Below are 18,026 nucleotides of genomic sequence, written 5' to 3'. Positions count from 1 at the left end.
GACCGGAACAGGAAGCGGAGGGGGCGGAGCTAGTCCCTTCTTCCGCGTTCAGCGTCCGTCTTCGCCTGCAGTGTGGAGGCGTCTCTCCTGCTGGCAGGGCCTCGGCGGGTGGGCGTCTGCGTAGCGGCAACGCGGTGTGTCCCAGTTCCGGCGTCGCGGAGTCTGGAAAGGTGGGCTTGGAGTCGGAAGACGCTCGACACCTCGCGGAGATGCCCGGTGAGTTCTCAAACTTTCTGCTCATTGTCGACGTGGCAGGTGAAAACTCAGAGCTTCTTGTAGTTTTGATTAGCATTTTTTCTTATTGGAAATGAGGTTGAATACCTCTTAATTTTTAGAAACGTTTGATTTTCCTTTCTGTGAACTATCTTTTGATATCTTTTGTTCATTCTTGTTTCCTTTGGTCCTCGTCTTTGTTTCTTCTACAAGAAGGAAATAGGCTTTCGAATACAATGTGGTTTGGAACCACTTCTCCAGGTTTGTTATTTATCTTTTGATAGATGGTGGCTTTTCCATGTATACATTTTTATTGTTACGGAGTTTGTCAGCATTTTGCGACTTTAGGGTTTTTTTTTCACCTGTAGAAAGACTTTTCCAACTTTGAGACTTTAAAAATGTTCTTCCATTTTTTTTTTCCTAGAGCTTTTATGGTTTTGGTTTTAAAATTTAAATATTTTCTCAATTTGGATTTTTCCTACAATGTAATTTAATTAGTCTTTCCTGCTTTACTATTCAGAAGGCCCAACACCATTTATTGAATTATCTATATTTTCTTCACCAATTTGAAAATTCACCTTTATTATAATTCCTGTATCATTAAAAAAATCTTTTGGGTCTGTTTCTGGACTTCCTAATGTGTTTCACTGATATGTCTGTGTACTAGCACCAGACTGTTTTAATTATTTTAGCTTTATACTGTGGTTAACTATCTCCTAGAGCATTTCTTCCTCAATGCTTTCCCTTTTTAGGATCCTGATTATTGATTTTTCTTTCTCCCATAGGAACATTATAGTTGGCTTGTCTAATTTTAAATTCTATTGGTAGTTTCGTTGGGATTGTATAAAAATACAGATTAAGAAAGTGCTGACATTGATACATTTAATGTTGTTAAATATATTTTTCTATTTCAGAATATGGTATATTTTTCAATGTGTTTTTCTTCTTTTATGTACTTAAGTATGTTCCAAAGTGGTTACTTTGCCTTTTTTCTCATTTGCAGCCACATGCGTTTTGACTTGGTATCTTCCCACACCCCAATTTTATCTTTAGTGCATATGGCAGCCCCACTTCTTATATTGTGTTTAGAGTCACAGATATTTTATCAAAATATTTTATCAGAATGGAGTTACCATTTGTGTTTCTTCTTTGTTGCTTTTGGGTGCTTGAGAGAATGGAAACAACTTTTTCCTTTATTTAAAAATCAGGTGCTGTTTCAATTACATGCTCAAACACTCTGGCATTCCATCATATTGACTGAAAGAAATCCAGTTTTTATCACCAAATATTCCTGAGAATCTCTGGAATGATAAATGGTTCCACAAACATACTCTGAATGTCATTGCTAAGCATCTGTCTCTCAGGTACTTCTCAACCATTCTGTAGTTAGCATTTATATATCTCCAAGACCAGGGTGTTACCCTTTTCACCTACCCCACCTGTTTTCAACCTGGGGTAGATATTTCCCTGGGGGTACATAATGGCATTCCAAAGTGTAACAGGAAGAATGATTTCCAGATCATCAATTTACAAACGTTAAGTTTCCTAATCTGCAGGAGAATGTGCCAGTGGTCTGCAGGTTCTCAGTTTTCTAACTTCCCCTTCCACTCTTCTTCTTTTGTACTTTGTTAAGGAAAGGCACCAGTCTTACCCATTCTATGTCTTACTGTGTGCATTGGCTGGGCAGTGGGAAAGCATCTAGGGGGCACTTCAGAATGCGGGTGATGGTGTTAAGAAAGTGAATGGCTGCTGGGATTGGTAACAAAGCTTTTTGCAACTCAGGTGGTTCCAGTTCTCCGCTTTCGTTAGTGCTGAAGGAAGACTTAAAGGGGTCGTCAGTGGATGGGGGATTTAAATTAATTTTTGTTGATTGATTATGATGTATTCGTTTTGTATGTAACTTGTAAGGAATTAAAGAAAATGAAGGACGTTTCTGTAATAAAGCATTTGTACACACTTCTATATGTGAACAGTTGTCTCAAAGCCTTACATAAAAAAGGCATAATCTTGATGATAAATTCTCACTCTAGTAATGAAAAATGTTCATCTGTGTATATATGAATTTAAAAAAGCCACATCTATCTCATTATGAATTGCATTTCCTGCAAAAACGTATGTTTTAAATTTGAAATTATCACAATCACCTACAAGTAAAAATTAGAATGATAACTTAATTAGAAGACTCTTTAGCATTTAGATTCTTATAGCCACTGGAAATTAAAGTGCATTTTTGTTAATTTACTTTTTTGTTGCAGAGAATTATGATAGGGCAATCAATAAAATACTTTTGAGCATAAAATTTACATTATGATAAAGTTCTGTGGGGAAGTGGATTGGAAATAAGTTCTAAGAGGAAAAGGAATGATGTAAAGTTTTGACTGTTGGAAAAAAAGCTTGTTAATTTTTTAAATGGATGAAGTATATGAAATCTCAATATTCTGTGGAATATATTTAACAAATGATACAACAGTTTGATTTAAAAATGGCAACATTTATAATATGCCAGAAGTTATGTTCTTTGCAATTATTTGAACTTATGATGGAAAAATTTTAATTGCCAAATTAAAAATGTATGAGAAGGTATATAGACTTTTCCAAAGTCTTTTAGAAGGTTACCAAGCCAGAAAACCCCAAATAAATCCCAAACCCTAGAAAAACAAAAAACACACCCTGGGCTATTGCCTTAAACCTTCAACTGCAAGTGAATATAACCGGAAACTTTGAGAATAACAAAACAGATTAATGAATGTACAGGGAAGGTAAATAGACCCCTGGTTAATCTAGTTAGGGAGTTCAGGGCACCAGTCTTTGCCTGGACCTGGGTTCTCTTACTGTATAGATGTTCCCGAGCCCCTGTTGAAGGGGTACCCTCCCCTCCCCACCTCAGTGAGAGTCCCTTTGAGCCTAAACCTTCTAACTCTAGGACCCAGCTTCTAGAAGCACAGGAATGTGGAATAGTTTCTCACTCTCCTGAGGTGAAGCCCCAGGTGTCACCTGTGAAAGCTTGCCCATCTACTAGGATAAAAGTGTTGCTGCTCATTTCCCTTGGGAAGCTGCAATCACCAATTTCTGGGTGTGGTCTTATCCTTAGGCTTCCTGAAGGCAACAGGACGTGGTAGACTGACATCAGTCCCCTTGACACTAACTGGATTGTTTTGCCTCAAACATCACTTAAGGGACATTAATAGTCCAGTCGGGGCAGCAGTCTGGCCAGTTTTTGTTTTTTTTGTTTTAACTCTTCTCCAGTGATGAAATGTTAAATGGGACATCCCATCTTCCTAGTCTCCTTTTTTGGTGAGTAAGGACTTGAAAAATAACACATAGACCTTCCAAGAATCAGCAAGAAACTCACACAGGTAAGATGAATTTACCTATTAGAATATAATTTGCAGAGATAAAGATATGTTAAATGGCACATGCAATTTATAGCACTTAAGGGAACACAGCCTGCTCAGCTGAAACATTTTACATTTGATTATTTCAATACCTTTTCCAAGTTCAACGTGAGGGCTGAAAATACATCAGAAAATTAAAAGGACTTTCAATCCAGTTTTTCCATCCAGAACCAAGTGAGGCTTTTCCCAAGAAGTCAGCTCCTTTCTGAAGCTCTTAAGGGGCTACATTGCAGGCTAACCAAAGATTATCTCATTTCATAGTTGTAAATTTTCTGGCTGGTCCCACTTCCACATCCTCTCAATTTAACAAACTAGAGAATACAAGGAGTCCCCCGTTAGTCTCTCTTAGGGTCACCGCAGATTTTTATCCTACAGGGATAGATTCTTGTAAGAACATACAAGAACAAGAGTCACGTCTGCTGTCTTTTAGCTACGTTGCTTGCTTGCTTTGGGCCCGGGCCAGGCAGGGCTGGACATATCTTTTTAAACATTTTATTAATGAGGTTGTACAGAATGATACACGAATACATTTTCATTGTCAACAATTCAGACTTGAGAAGTGAAGCTAAAACCAAACCAGAACAAAAATCAGTAACCACCCCCAACTCTAGAGGTATTTTATCTTACTGCTTTCCTAAACATCTTCCAGATGCCTTCTCTTCCTTAACCATTCATTAAACACATGTTAAGAAGAATGTAGAAGTTTTCAGCAACTCTTTCTTAAACTCAACGGTGTATTTTGTAGACATTTCTCTGTGAATGTAAACTTGGCTACATCACTTTTTAAAAATTGCCTTATAGTATTAGTGTTCTGTAATATAGATGATAGAAAATTCCCCTCCTGTTAGACAGTTGGTTCCAGTTTCTCATAGACTATCCTTGCATGTGACTTCTGTACATTCATATAAAGGTCCTCCCCTGCCTTTTTATCTTGGCTTGTTTGCCTTCTCTTGATTTTAAGGACATTAAAAGTCCTTAAAGTTTTAGATACAAATTTATTGTCAGTTACAGACATAGCAAATATTTTCTCCTCCTCTGTATCTTATCTTTTAAGGTTTTAATGGTGTCTTCAGTTAAATTTTTGATGTAGCCAAATGTTTTCAATTTTTTACTTTTATTTTTGTTTTTTTTGTGTGTTTTAAGACCTTTTATACTTAAATCAAAATAGTTTTCATATATATTTTTTATAACTTAAACATTTTGTTTTTATGTTTATATGGATAATTTATTTTTATTTTTGAGAATGTTGTGAGCTTGGACACTAACTTTATTTTCTATCTAAATTGAAAGCTGATTGCATCAATACTGTTTATTGAACAGTGTGTCTTTATCCCTACAAATTTGAATGCAACCTTTACCAAACATTAAATTATATTGATTTGTTTTTGGATCTCTATTGCATTTCATTCCTCTACTTGTCTGTTAAAGCCCCAGTGATATGCTAGGCTAAATAATAAGACATTAATGTTTTGATACCTGGTAAAGTGAGTCTCTACATTATTGTAGTATGTATTTTTGGTTTTTGCTGTTTGTTATTATTAAAGATCTTCTTGCTTACTATAATATTTTAATGAGTTACTGCTTTTGAACTGAATTGCTTTCTGTTTATTTTTTTGGCTGGTCATGTATTTGGTCACTCCCTTGATTGTTCCAATTATCAATGGATTGTTTTGGATTTTCTGGATAAGTAATTCTATTCTTTGCAAACAATTAGTTTTATATCTTCCTTCCCAGTAGTTATGATTTGTTCATTTTTATTGTTGCCTACTGCTAAGACCTCTAGATAATTTGAATAGTAGGTATGTTTTATTCTTAACTTTTAATGCATATAATATTTCAGCATTAAGTATATTTGCAAGTTTACTGTTAAATGTGTTTCCCAAATAAAGTTCTTATCTATTGCTAACTTGGCTAATTTAAATAATAGGGTAAGTTTTATTAAATTCTTAATATAGCTACTTAATATACTTTTTCTTTTGCTCAGTTAATGAGGTAGAGTATTTTGATGGTTTTTTCCTATTAAAACTTTACTGCATTCTTGGAATAAATAGCTTGGTTGTAAGGAGTATATGTATTTTCCGTTCAGTATAGTGATGATGTTGATTTGTTAATATTTATATAAGTTTTCATATATGCATTCTTAAATGAGATCAGTGTACAGTTTTATTATACTCTTGTCTGGAATTTGTTATATTAGCATTATAAAATGAGTTATTTAGCTTTTGTCTTCTTCTGTTTTGAGACAGTTGGTATATTTTGGGAATGATCTATTTCTTAGCAATAAGCTAGAACTTATCCATAAACCATCTGGGACCAGGGGATTTTAAGGGGAATGGATCTTTGTAGACTTTTCAATTTCTTCTATGGTATTGCTCTTTTAACATTTTATTCCTATTTTCCCTCTTTTGAAAGTTCATATTTTCCTAGAAATTGTCCAATTCATTTAGATTTTCATTTTGTTGGTACAGTATAAACTTACATAGTGGTATTCTCTTTGTAGTTTTGTCTCTTTTCTCATTCCTATTGTGGTTTATATCTTTTTTTTTTTTTTCTCTCTGGTCAAACATATCTACTTTATCGGTCTTTTCCAGTAACCAGCCTTTGCTTTTAATACCAGAATTACTAATATATTTTAATAATATTTACTTTTATCTTCACTACTATTTTTATGCCTTTTTCTTTGAGGTTTTTTTGTTTGGTAGTTTCTTAGGTTTTTTAATTAAAAGCATAGTTTATAAGCATAGTTTATTTTAAACTTTAGTTTTTAATAAATGCAGTTATAACAGATTTCTTTGTATGTACTTCTTGTACATCTCCAAAGTGTTGCTATGTGTAAGCCTAATTCATTCTAAGTTTAAATTACCATTTTCATTTTAAGGAGTTTTTCTCTGGAGGCAGTGGAGAGTATCATTTATAAGTTTTTACTTTTTAATTTAATTGTTTTATAGTCAGTGAATATGACATATGATGTCAGCTCTCTGGAGTTAGTTGAAATTTGATTTGTGGCCAATACATGTTCAAATATGTCTGTTTCCTGTGAAAAGTCACATATTCTTGGTTTATGTAATACAGACATGTGTATGTGTCTATGTGTGTATGATTAATATTATGTTTTAATTCTTCTAAATCTTTGTTTTTTTAAAAAAAATTAAACTGTTTTCAGAGAGAGCTATCAGTGTCCATCCATAGACTATGGATTTGTTAATTTCTTATTGTGGTTCTGTTATTTCTGTTTTTACTTTATTTCAAACCTATGTTGCTAGTTACATAGAATTTCATGACTGATATTATTTCTGAATAAATATGAATGTAAAATATTATTAGTGTTAATATAAAATGTGTCAGCCATTAATATTTCTATTGTATAAAATATCCATTTTTTTTAAAAGCTTGAAATCTATTTTGTCTGATATCAATACTGTTGTGCTAGTTTTCTTTTCTTATTTGCCTGGTATTTCCTTTCCTGTCCTGATAGTTTCCTTTATTATGTCATTCTGTTTTCAGTTTTTCTCTGTAAACAGTATAGTTTTATATTAACATAATCAGAGAATCTCTAAGGTTTAATAGATTAGATTTATCTAATTGTATGTCATGTGATTACTGATACTGGCTTTGCTATTTGGAATTCTGTATAATTTTCCTATTCCCCCTCTTGCCTTTTATTGGATTGAAAAGATTTTATTTTAACATTTTCCTTTTAGTAATTTAGAAGTTAAGCATTCTATTCCTCAAATGATGATTCTTATATTTTAACATACATGTTTAAACATATTTATTTAATAATGCACACTAATTCAAATTAATTATGTACATTAGCTAGTTTTTTATTTCCTAAACACTCCAACCACTTCTATTTTATTGATATTTGGATTTTAGGTGTTATGTCACTACTTAATAAATGTTTTACAGTCAACACATTTAGCTGAAAAATGATCCATCTAAAACTTAACCTCCAACATGATTGAGTTAGAAAGTTAAGAAGTTAGAAAGTTAAGAAATCCTTTCTCTAAAAAGCAACTGTGGAACTGGATGAAGTTGTCAAAATAACCATCTGAGTACTCTGAAAATTCACTAAAAGCATACAGCAGAATTAGAAACTTTTTTTCACGGAAACTACTGAACTCTTTGTAAGAACAACGTAAGTCTGTGGCATTCTTGCCCAGCGGTTCTCTGTTTTGCCCTCTTGGATCTCTTGGCATGCCACGGAGTAGGCTGTGAAACCAGGAGCTTTGCTTCCACCGCTGGAAGAGACCCATTTGATTTAGGAGCACTGTAAGTTAAGGCAGTGATCTCGGTGGTAAGCAAGCAGGGAGGGCCAGTGTCTTCACTAGCCTAGGCATGTGCTTCTGCGCAGAGCAACCCACAGGCCAGTAGACTAGCCAGGAATTTAAACAGGAATACCAGAATGTGAGACTGCCATAGAGGGTTTGATAAACTCTCAGTTCAGCAGGAGACTGGAGTAGGTCCAATGGAACCTGCATGCTTATGCAGAGATGTAAGAGAACCTAGTGGAAAGTAAAAGCCAGTGAAAACCTGGAAACAGACTGATAGCTTGAAGATATTTCCCAGCCCACACGTAGATCCACCAGCAAACTTTAGTAACTCAAGGTATTTGAACATAACCTCTGAACAGTCTGGGTGGTAAGCTATTCTCACACAGGGGTGACCCTTAGGAAGTCAGGCTTAAAAAGGCATATATATATATGCAAATATAAAAGTTGCCACACATTGCTGGGCAGATAGACTATACATAAGTAGTTCAGACAAGTTACTAAACAAACTAAGAAAAAACAATAGCAGCCCTTGGAGGGAGAGTCAGAATCCAGCGTCATTTTAATATATTACCTAAAATGTCAATTATTCAGTAAAATTATGAAGCATGCAAAGAAACACTTATATTAGGAAAAGAGTTGACAATAGATTCTACCTCTGAGTGTCCCCCAGAAGTTGAATTTAACAAAGATGTCAAAGCAGCTTTTATAAATATGAGCTAAGAACTCAAGGAAAGCATCTTTATAGAATTAAAGTATGATGGAAATGACTCAATGAAGAGAGATAGAAATTAAGAGAACCACATTTATATTCTAGAATTGAAAACTATAATAATCAAAAGGAAAAATTCACTACAGGTTCTCCACAGATTTGTGATGAAGAAATAAAATCAGTGAACTCTAAGATAAATAGAAATTGCCTAATCTGAATAACAGAAATTACCTAATCTGAATAACAGAAAGATTAAAGAAAAATGAACAGCACCTCAGAGGCTGTGAGACAGTATCAAGCATACTAATGTATATTGCGTGGGAGTCTCAGAAGGACAGATGAGAGAGAAAAGAACAGGAAAATAATTTGAAGAAATGGAAAGAAATTACTTTAGGAAATACTGACTGAATATGTCACAACTTTGATGAAAATACTACTCTACAGATCCAAGAAGCCCAACAAGCTCCAACAGGAAAAACACAAGACTATCCGTATCTGGAACACCATATTTAAATTTTTGGAAGCCAAAGGCAAAAAGAAAGTCTTGACAGCAGAAGTAAGAGAAAAATGGCTCATCACATTCAAGGGAACAACAGTACAATTAACATCTGACTTCTCATTAAAAAATAACAGAAGGCAGTGGATTGAAATACAGTGCTGAAAGAAAAAAACTGTCAACCCCAAATTTTATATGTAGTAAATATGAAGGTGATAGATATTCCTAAACATACACTGAGAAATTTCTAAATTCACATGTAAGTGCATTTGTTTCTGCACCTTCTCTTTCTTGCATTTATTGGTTATTCTCATACCAATAACAGATTTAAATTGCTGTAGGTTTATAGTATTTTTTGATGATTGATAGGCCAATTATTCCATTATTTTCCCTTTTCCCACATTTCATTGGTTGTTCTTGTGCATTTAGCTTTCCAGGTGAATTTTAGCATTAGCTTGTTTAGAATTTTACAGACTTTGTACTAGTAATTATATTTGTAAGAAATAAAACCACAACTCTCATTCAAGCCCCTCTAAAGCATAAATGGCATTAACAACAAAGAAACTTAGTGAAATTTGAGTATCTCAGAAAATGGACAGCGTTGTTGATGGATTAAACAGTGGCAGTGACTGTTCTTGGGTTCCATAGCAGCAGAGTCTGTGGACCTGCTCCGTGGACCTGCTCCGTGGGTCTTTGTCATTAATGCAACTCAGAAATCTCAGCCCCTGTCCTCTCCACTCCTAGTCCCAGATTCCTGGGAGGATTTTGTCATCTCAGCTTGGGTCCTGTATCTGCTTGTGCATCATCAGCTCTGATCAGGTGGCAAATTTGATAGTATAGGTTCACTGCTGATCCCACTTGTTGGAGACAGCCCAGAGTCCTATATATTTACTGTATCTTGAGGCATTGTCACCCACCACTATCTCCCTAAATCTGGTCTTTGGACTGTGCCATTATTTCTCTAGTTTGTTGTGAGCCTTGCGAATGTGCAAATGGATGCTTGAACTTCTGCCCCGTATCTCTTATGCTCACCTCATACTTTTCAGCTTTTTGGGGGTGAAGGTAAATTCTAAGGGTTGAAGCTAGAGCTTACTATTTCATTTTGTGGTTGTGTCTAGTTTACTATTCAGCCCATATATATTGGGGTATTATTTCAATAACTAAGGTTTAAATTTCTGTATCTCAGTTGATTTTTTTTTTTTAGTACGCAGTATAATCTTGCACCTCTTGAGGATATTATAACTTTATGTTAAATCCCTGTTCTTAACTACCAGCTCCATTTTACTTGCGTGTAAGTGCTATTGTTTATCGAGTTTGGTGTTTGTCTTTCATATGCTGGTTTTCTGTCAATTTAAGATTAGCTGTTTGCTCATCTTTGTAATTGAGGTGCCCTTTTAGTCTGTCTGCTGTGTTTGTTTTGCTATATGATTATGGAAAGAGGTAGCCTCTGCTGCTCTGTGGAAGAGGGAGAGGGAACTTATGTCCCATTAAGTGATGGTACTTCAGTATTGTAGGGGTGGAAAGTCCCCATCTTTCCAATTATTGTCAGACACCTGGGATACTTGCCCTGTTTCTCTATTCCAGGCTCTCATACTTGCTTCTTCCTGCTGTTGTGCAGGAAGGGGAGTGGAGGGGTGTGTATATCTGGGAGTTCCAGTGGCACTTCAGCTAATGACCCTTTGAGCTGACTGTGATCACCTTTCTCTTCCCTCCAGTCATGACACATTGTTGGTGTCACCTCTGTGTTGTGGAACAGTATTGTTTTATATGCATTTTGGCCTGTGGTTTGCTTTTTATATCCAGTATTGTCTGCTTTCAACTATTTTTCAAAACCGTGGATTAAAAAATATAAATTCTGGAACATTTGAGTGATTCCTTTTGTTTTACTGCATAGTGACAAGGTGAGAGAGGAAGTCTACAAAAGTCAATTATCCTGAAAACTGTTACGGGAATTTTTCTAAAAATTTTAAACTGTGAACTCAGAAAAATAGTTTAATCATTTGTATATACATATATATATGTATATTTTTCTTTTTAATATAGTTGACCCTTGAGCAATGTGAGTTTGAGCTGCGTAGGTGCAATCATACATGATTTTTTTTTTAGTAGTAAATACTATAGTACTGCATGGTCTATGGCTGGTTGAATCTGCAGATCCAGAACCACAGATAAGGAGCAGCTGAACCATGTATATGGAGGGTCAACTGTAAGTTATACACAGATATTTCCACTGTGCATAGGGTCAGTGCCCCAACCCTTGAGTTTTTCGAGGGTTAACTGTAGGTTAAAGAAATTTAAGTATAATAGATATCTTGTAAAATATTTTTAAAAATACGTAAGTATTTACAGCAAAAAGTAGAGGTGCTTTTGTATCTTCTTCTACACTTCTTTTACCATTCTCCAAAATAACCTGGAGGTGTATTTTTGCAGCAGATATCAGCACTCAAAAAAATGTACACACATACGCACTAGAAGACACTGTTCTGTGACTTCTTTCATTTAATAATGTATCTTTTCTTCCCATGTTACTTCATAGCAAACTTTCTCATTTTTTTCAAAGACTATATAATATTCCATAAGTAAATCATAATTTTATTTTTCCTATTTTATGGACAGTTAAGTTTATTTGCTTAAAGTTCAACAGATGTCTGTTAGCATCCAAAATTCCAGCTTCACTACTTGCTTGCTGTGCAATTTTGAGCACATTGATTAATCTGATTTTTTTAGCATCTACAAGGTAAGGGTAACACCTATGTCATACATGTTAGAAGAATAAAGAAAATAAAAATTATATATACATGCATAGCAAAGTAACACATAGTAAACTCAGTAAATGTTAAACTATTATTATAACACAGTTAGGGACTGTGTTACTGTTGGGGTGGCAGTGAACTAAAATTCTATGGAGCCGAAGTCTAGCAGGTAGTACGGGAAAGACTGAACAGTGACAACCAAAAATAATATAGCTGTGTGACTAGGGTGTTATTATAAACTGTGATAACTGATATGAAGAATAAACACCTTTTGCAAGCTATGAGTGATACGACAAAGTAAAGCAAAGGAGCCCAGTTTAGGTTGTGGTTATACGTGGTTTGAGAAAAATGTCCCTGAGGAAATGGTATCTAAACCGTCTCCTGCAGAGCGTGACTAAGAGTTCTCAAGGAAAAGTGTATTGGGAAGCGGACAGAAGATCTGGAACCCAGAGGAGGTTGTTAGGGGCTGACCTGTGTCCCTCCCTCATGTTGAAGTCCTAACCCTCAGTATGTCAGATTGTGACTCTTTGGGGACAGGGCCCGGAAGAGGTAAAATCAAGTCATATGGGCAGGCCCTAATCCAATATGATTGGTGTTCTCACAGGGAGAGGAAGTTAGGACACTGATGCACACAGAGGAGTGATCACGTGAAGACACAGGGAGAAGTCAGCTGTCTACAAGCCAAGAGAGAGGCCTCAGAAGGAACCAAGTTGACTGACACATTGATCTGGGACTTCCAGCTTCCAGAACTGTGAGGAAGTAATATCTGTAGTTTAAGCAACCTGGTCTGTGGCACTTTGTTACGGCAGCCCTAGCAAACACACACAGGTCAAATTCATTATCTAGTTTCCTGTTCGGCAGTCTAATGGGCTCTTGGCAACTCTTTCAATTTTCTCCTCTCTTTTCCTGATCTGCTACCTAAAGTAACCGTTTCTTTCTTATGGTCATGGCGGTTTTGCTGAGCTGATGGATCTTCCCATCTGAACTTCACGGTTATTTATTTCTTTTCTCAGGCTTATTTTTTCCTGCAGATTCTATTATGCCCAGATTACTGCTCCCATAGTCAACATTGTGCTACCTGGCCCCGGTCAGCCTGTATTCACAGAGCTCTTCAGGCCTGCCATTTTCCCATATATTTCTTCTGCCAGCTTCTTTGGTAGGCCTGGATTTTGCCCTCCACAGAGGCCTTGCAGAGTTCATTAGTTGGAATGGACACTGTGGGATTCTGAGCAGCCCTTTACAACCCTCACTTTCCATTCCGGCCTTCCTAGCTTGTCCCAGCTTGTCGTTTTCACGGTGGCTTTAATTTTATCCAACAGATGTATTATGTCTCCTCATTTTTTTGCTATTACTTATAACACTGAATGTTCTTAAATGTAAGTCTTCGGATATATATATGTATATTTCTTCATCACAAATACTGAGAAGTGGAATTGCTAGATTAAAGGCTATATAATGTAACATTTTGTTACATGATGCTTAATTGCCATTCATAAAGCCTGTAAAAAAAAAAACCTGACATTCCCACCAAATGGACATATAAGTGCTTCTTTTCTCCCATTTCCAGTATTTCCAATCTGATATTTTCAAACTTTAAAGGTTTTGCCAATGTGATGGGTAAAAAATTGCATCTAATTATCATTTTCATTTTGCATATCCCAGATTTTGGAAAAGGCTGGGCATCTTTTCCTTGTGTTTCACCAGTCACTTGTATTTCTGTATGAGTATAACCTTTTCAAATTCTTTTCTCATTTTCCTACCATATTGTTTATCTGTTTCCAAGTTTCTAGGAGCTCTTTGTATATATTAAAGTGATTAATTTCTATCTTATCTGTATAAAATATTTTTCTAAGAATATCAGTTGGTTATTAAACTCTTTGGTGTTTTTAACTGTACAGAAAGTTCAGATTCTTAGAGTAAAATTTTTATAAATGTATGTCTTATTAAGAGAACTCCACTTACTCAAAGATTATGAATATATTCTTAAATTTCTTCAGTGCTTTTACTATAAAATTTTTCTACAGCTTAAATCATCTTGGATTCAATTTATGTTGTGAAAAGGGATCTAACAACTTTTTTCCTATGTGGATAGCAAATTATTTTAATACTGCTTATTGAATACTTTTATTTATTTAAAATTTTACCTTTAAAATAGTTCACATATAGGTGAATCTGTTTCTGGAACTTCTTTCCTTTGTCTGTTGGTGAATGTTAATAGCAGTAATGTATTATTTAAACTACTGTAGTTTTATAGTGTATTTTGATAGGCCACTTATTATTCCATTCATTATTTTCCCTTTCCCACATTTCATTGGTTGTTCTCATGCATTTAGTTTTCCAGGTAAATTTTAGAATTAGTTTGTTACATTTCATAAACCATGTTGAGAACTCAGGTAGAATTTTACTGACTTGTGCTAATTATTGCATTTGTAAGAAAATCCACAACTCTCAAGCCCCTCTAAAACACAAATGGCATTAACAACAAAGAAATTTAGTGAAAGGAAATTGGAGTATCTCAGAAAATGGAAAGCAAAGCTGATTGATTAAAGTGAGGAAGGACAGTGGCAGTGACTACTCTTGGGTTCCATAGCAGCAGGGTCTGTGGACCTGCTCTGTGGGTCTTTGTCATTAATGTAACTCAGAAATCTCAGTCCCTGTGCTCTCCACTCCAAGTCCCAGATTCCTGGGAGGATTTTGTCATCTCAGCTTGAGTCCTGTATCTGCTTGTGCATCATCAGCTGTGATCAGGTGGCAAATTTGATAGTGTAAGGTTCATTGCTGGTCCCACTTGTTGGAGACAACCCAGAGTCTTATCTATTTACTGTATCTTGAGGCAATATCATCTAGCACTGTTTCCTTACATCTGGGCTCTTCGGGTTGTGCCATTATTGCTCCAGTTTATTGTGTTCCCATATCAAAATCCTGCAAACTGTATACAAAATTACTGTGTAAACACTACCACGTTCTATATACAATGTCCAATGGAAGTAGGAGGAAAAAGAAGGAAAAAAAAAACCAATTCATTTTTATAAAGATAAGGAAAAAAGGATAATAATTATGTTCAAATAGTAAGTAGTGAAAAATAGAAGGAAGCTGCAACCCTTATTTTTGTTATAGGTCACAAGACTTTCTTGAATTTGGACTTCTGACTTTGACAATTGTGTTCTCCTTATGTTAGGAAAAAAATTCACAATCAGATAAGGTCCTCCAAGTGGATTCATCTTTATTCCTGAGGTATCTAAGCCATTGGTGTTCTTGTCTTTAGAGATCCAGGTTGTCTATTCTTAACTATTAACACCAGAAATAATAGAACAAGGAATTTTCCTAGCAGCACATGGTGTTGTGGGAGCTTAAGGCAAATGTGATTTGATCTAGGTGTGGGGTTTGGTATTGAGTGTTTAGTATATCCTGGCTTGACTCACCCATTTCAAAGGAGAGTTTGGGGAAAGAGAGGGGAATGTGGTCACAGGATCTCCTTCAGTCTCCAAAACCCCCTAAAATGTTCAGTTCCCTTTTCAGAGTAGCTACCCTGTTTCCCATGGAGAAGCACACCAGCCAGCTTCCTTCTTTGATTCCTCTCCTAGTGACTTGATGATTCCAAAGTGGCCTAGTGGTTGTCTCTGTACCAAATCAGGGGAGGCTTTTTTGTCTCTCCCAACTTTATTGAGATATAATTGACTTTTACTGTGTTTTCTAGTGTAAACATTTCTCCCTTAGGTACTGACATTTCCAGAATACTCAATTATTTACTCTTTTTCTTTTTTTTGGTGGGGGGAGGGGTAATTAGGTTTATTTATTTACTTTAATGGAGGTGTTGGGAATTGAACCCAGGACCTTGTGCAGGCTAAGCAAGCACTGTGCCACTGAGCTATACTCTCCACCTCTTTTTGTTTTTTTTAAAGGAAGGCAAATATTCATTCATTCATCCACAAACTCTTGAGTTGTTTTTTTTTTTTTTAGGAGGGTAGGTAATTAGGTTTTATTTTATTTATTTAAATGAAGATACTGGGGATTGAACCCAGCATTTCTTGCATGCTAAGCAGTCACTCTACTACTGAGCTATATTCTGCCCCTCTTATTTTTTCTTTATCTTTAACCTAATTGCCTGATTTACTTACTTAACTAATGTTCTCTAATTGTATTTACTTATTTTTTGGCGAGCTGTCTCAAATCCTTTTTGGAACTAGTTAAGGCAGGTGTAAACAAGTAGCAGTGCCACTTCTGCCTACATGCCTTGATTGTCAGGTGCCTGACCATGTGAGAGAATATTCACTTGGTCACAGGTCAGAGCTTAAGGACACCTGTAAGACAGTGGCCCTGTGTGCATCTCAGAACTGGTATCATGGCTGAGCTTTAAGTGATAAAAGACACTAGCATTTCCCATCTGGTGGTTTGCAAACTCCCAGGATTCAAAGATGTGTGTTGTGTTGTTAAAGACAGTAATAATATTTGGTTAAGTATTTATTAAAATATTTAGTATTGTCTAGTTTTCCTTTTGGAAATGGAACAGTTTTGGCACCTTTGAGTATGTGTAGTGAGTATCTCTGTGGCTAATGGCAATGAGATCCGTGTGCTCAAACTCTGCTTCATGGTTCTGGCCGCTGTCTCATTTTAAGTGATTTTATTTATAGGTGCATATTTGATTAACACCCATAATGAACTGTTAAAAAATACAAGAATTCAAGCTTGATGTTGAAATATAAGTTAACGATAATATAAGTTAATAATTCAGCAAATTCACCTCAAGATGGTCTTACCAAATCTTTAAGTGACATTCAGCTAATTAAAACTCATGTAGCTCATTAAGCATCCTCTGTATTAAGAGAAAATTTGTCATGATTATATCCAACAGTGTGTTATTTACAGAGCACTACAGTTGGGCTCCAAATCAAACATGATATCAATTTTTAATATTTATTTATAATACAGTTAGATATTCATAGGTACCTTAAAGCAAATTAAATGGCATGTCACTTGTTAAATGTGAAAATCTTTTTATATTATGCATTATTAAAGATAGTATAAAAATGAATCTTAAATGCAATATTTAATAATATGGTATTATAATTTTAAACTTTTAATCATTTATCATATTTTACACAAAAATGAAAAGACCATTTCAAAAATTCCTGCGGAAGCCAAAAGAGGTATATATCATTGTGAAAGCCTTTCATAAGTCAAAACTAATTAGAAAGCGATTTGGCTGTTTTTTTCCCATGGGTGTGAGATTATTGCCTCACTTTCATTATGAAATGTTTCCCTCCACCATCAGAGGCATTATTATGTAGGATACCATAATGTGTATGAGAGGTTTAGGATACCCACCAGAGGTGGTACTTGCAGATTTGTGATGAGCAGGGAAACAAATCCACATCCCTAACGTGTCTCTTCTTTGAGTACAAGTTGCTACCCCATTCATGATAGAGAATAATGTCAGTTTCCACTTGGGAGTTGAGAGTTCAGTATTGGAGTAACTGAGTTAGACTTGGTGCATGAAGTCCATGGCTATTGAGCCATGTATATCCTCTGTCCTGGTCATTATGGCCTTATGATTAGTCCATTTAGCAAGGACTTGGCTGGCCAGAGGAGGATGATTTTTAAAAAAAATTTTTTGTTGAAGTGTGGTTCATTTATAATGTTAGTTTCAGGTGTACAGCAAAGTGATTCAGTTATACATATACATACATACATGTTTTCTTTTTGCATCTATTCCATTATATGTTACTACAAGAAATTGTATGCAGTTCCCTGTGCTATACAGTAGAAACTTATTATTTATAGATTTCATATATTGTAATGTATGTCTGTTAATGCCTAACCTCCCTCCCTCCCCACTTTTTCCCCTTTGGGAACCGTAGTTTGTTTCTTATGTCCATGAGTCTGTTTTTGGTTTATAAATAGAATTTGTATCATTTTTTAGATTCCATGTAAGTGATATCATATGATGTTTGTCTTTTTCTGTCTGACTTACTTCACTCAATATGATAATCTCTAGGTCCATCCATGTTGCTGCAAATGGTATTATTTCATTCTTTTTATGGCAGAGTAATATTCCATTGTATGTATATATACCATGTCTTCTTTATCTAGTCATCTGTTGATGGACATTTAGGTTGTTTCCATGTCTTGGCTATTGTAAATGGTGCTGCTAAGAACATTGGGGTACATGTGTCAAATTATAGTTTT

The 18,026-nt window shown here is 35.3% G+C and overlaps 1 protein-coding gene across 1 annotated transcript in view; it reads left to right on the top strand.

The window, feature by feature from the left end:
• Window position 1: 1 nt before the first annotated feature.
• Window positions 2-18,026, top strand: part of LOC105069494 (olfactory receptor 10J1) — a 233,722-nt gene continuing 215,697 nt past the window's right edge. Inside the window, exon 1 of the mRNA XM_010955612.3 lies at window positions 2-216. The gene's annotated coding sequence lies outside the window, so the exon portion shown is untranslated. The remainder of the gene's footprint in view (window positions 217-18,026) is intronic.

Source organism: Camelus bactrianus, chromosome 21 (assembly GCF_048773025.1).
Source record: "Camelus bactrianus isolate YW-2024 breed Bactrian camel chromosome 21, ASM4877302v1, whole genome shotgun sequence".
In the NCBI taxonomy this organism is placed as follows: Eukaryota; Metazoa; Chordata; class Mammalia; order Artiodactyla; family Camelidae; genus Camelus; species Camelus bactrianus.
The sequence above is the reverse complement of the archived record's forward strand: the minus strand, read 5'-3'. Positions and strand labels throughout refer to the sequence as shown.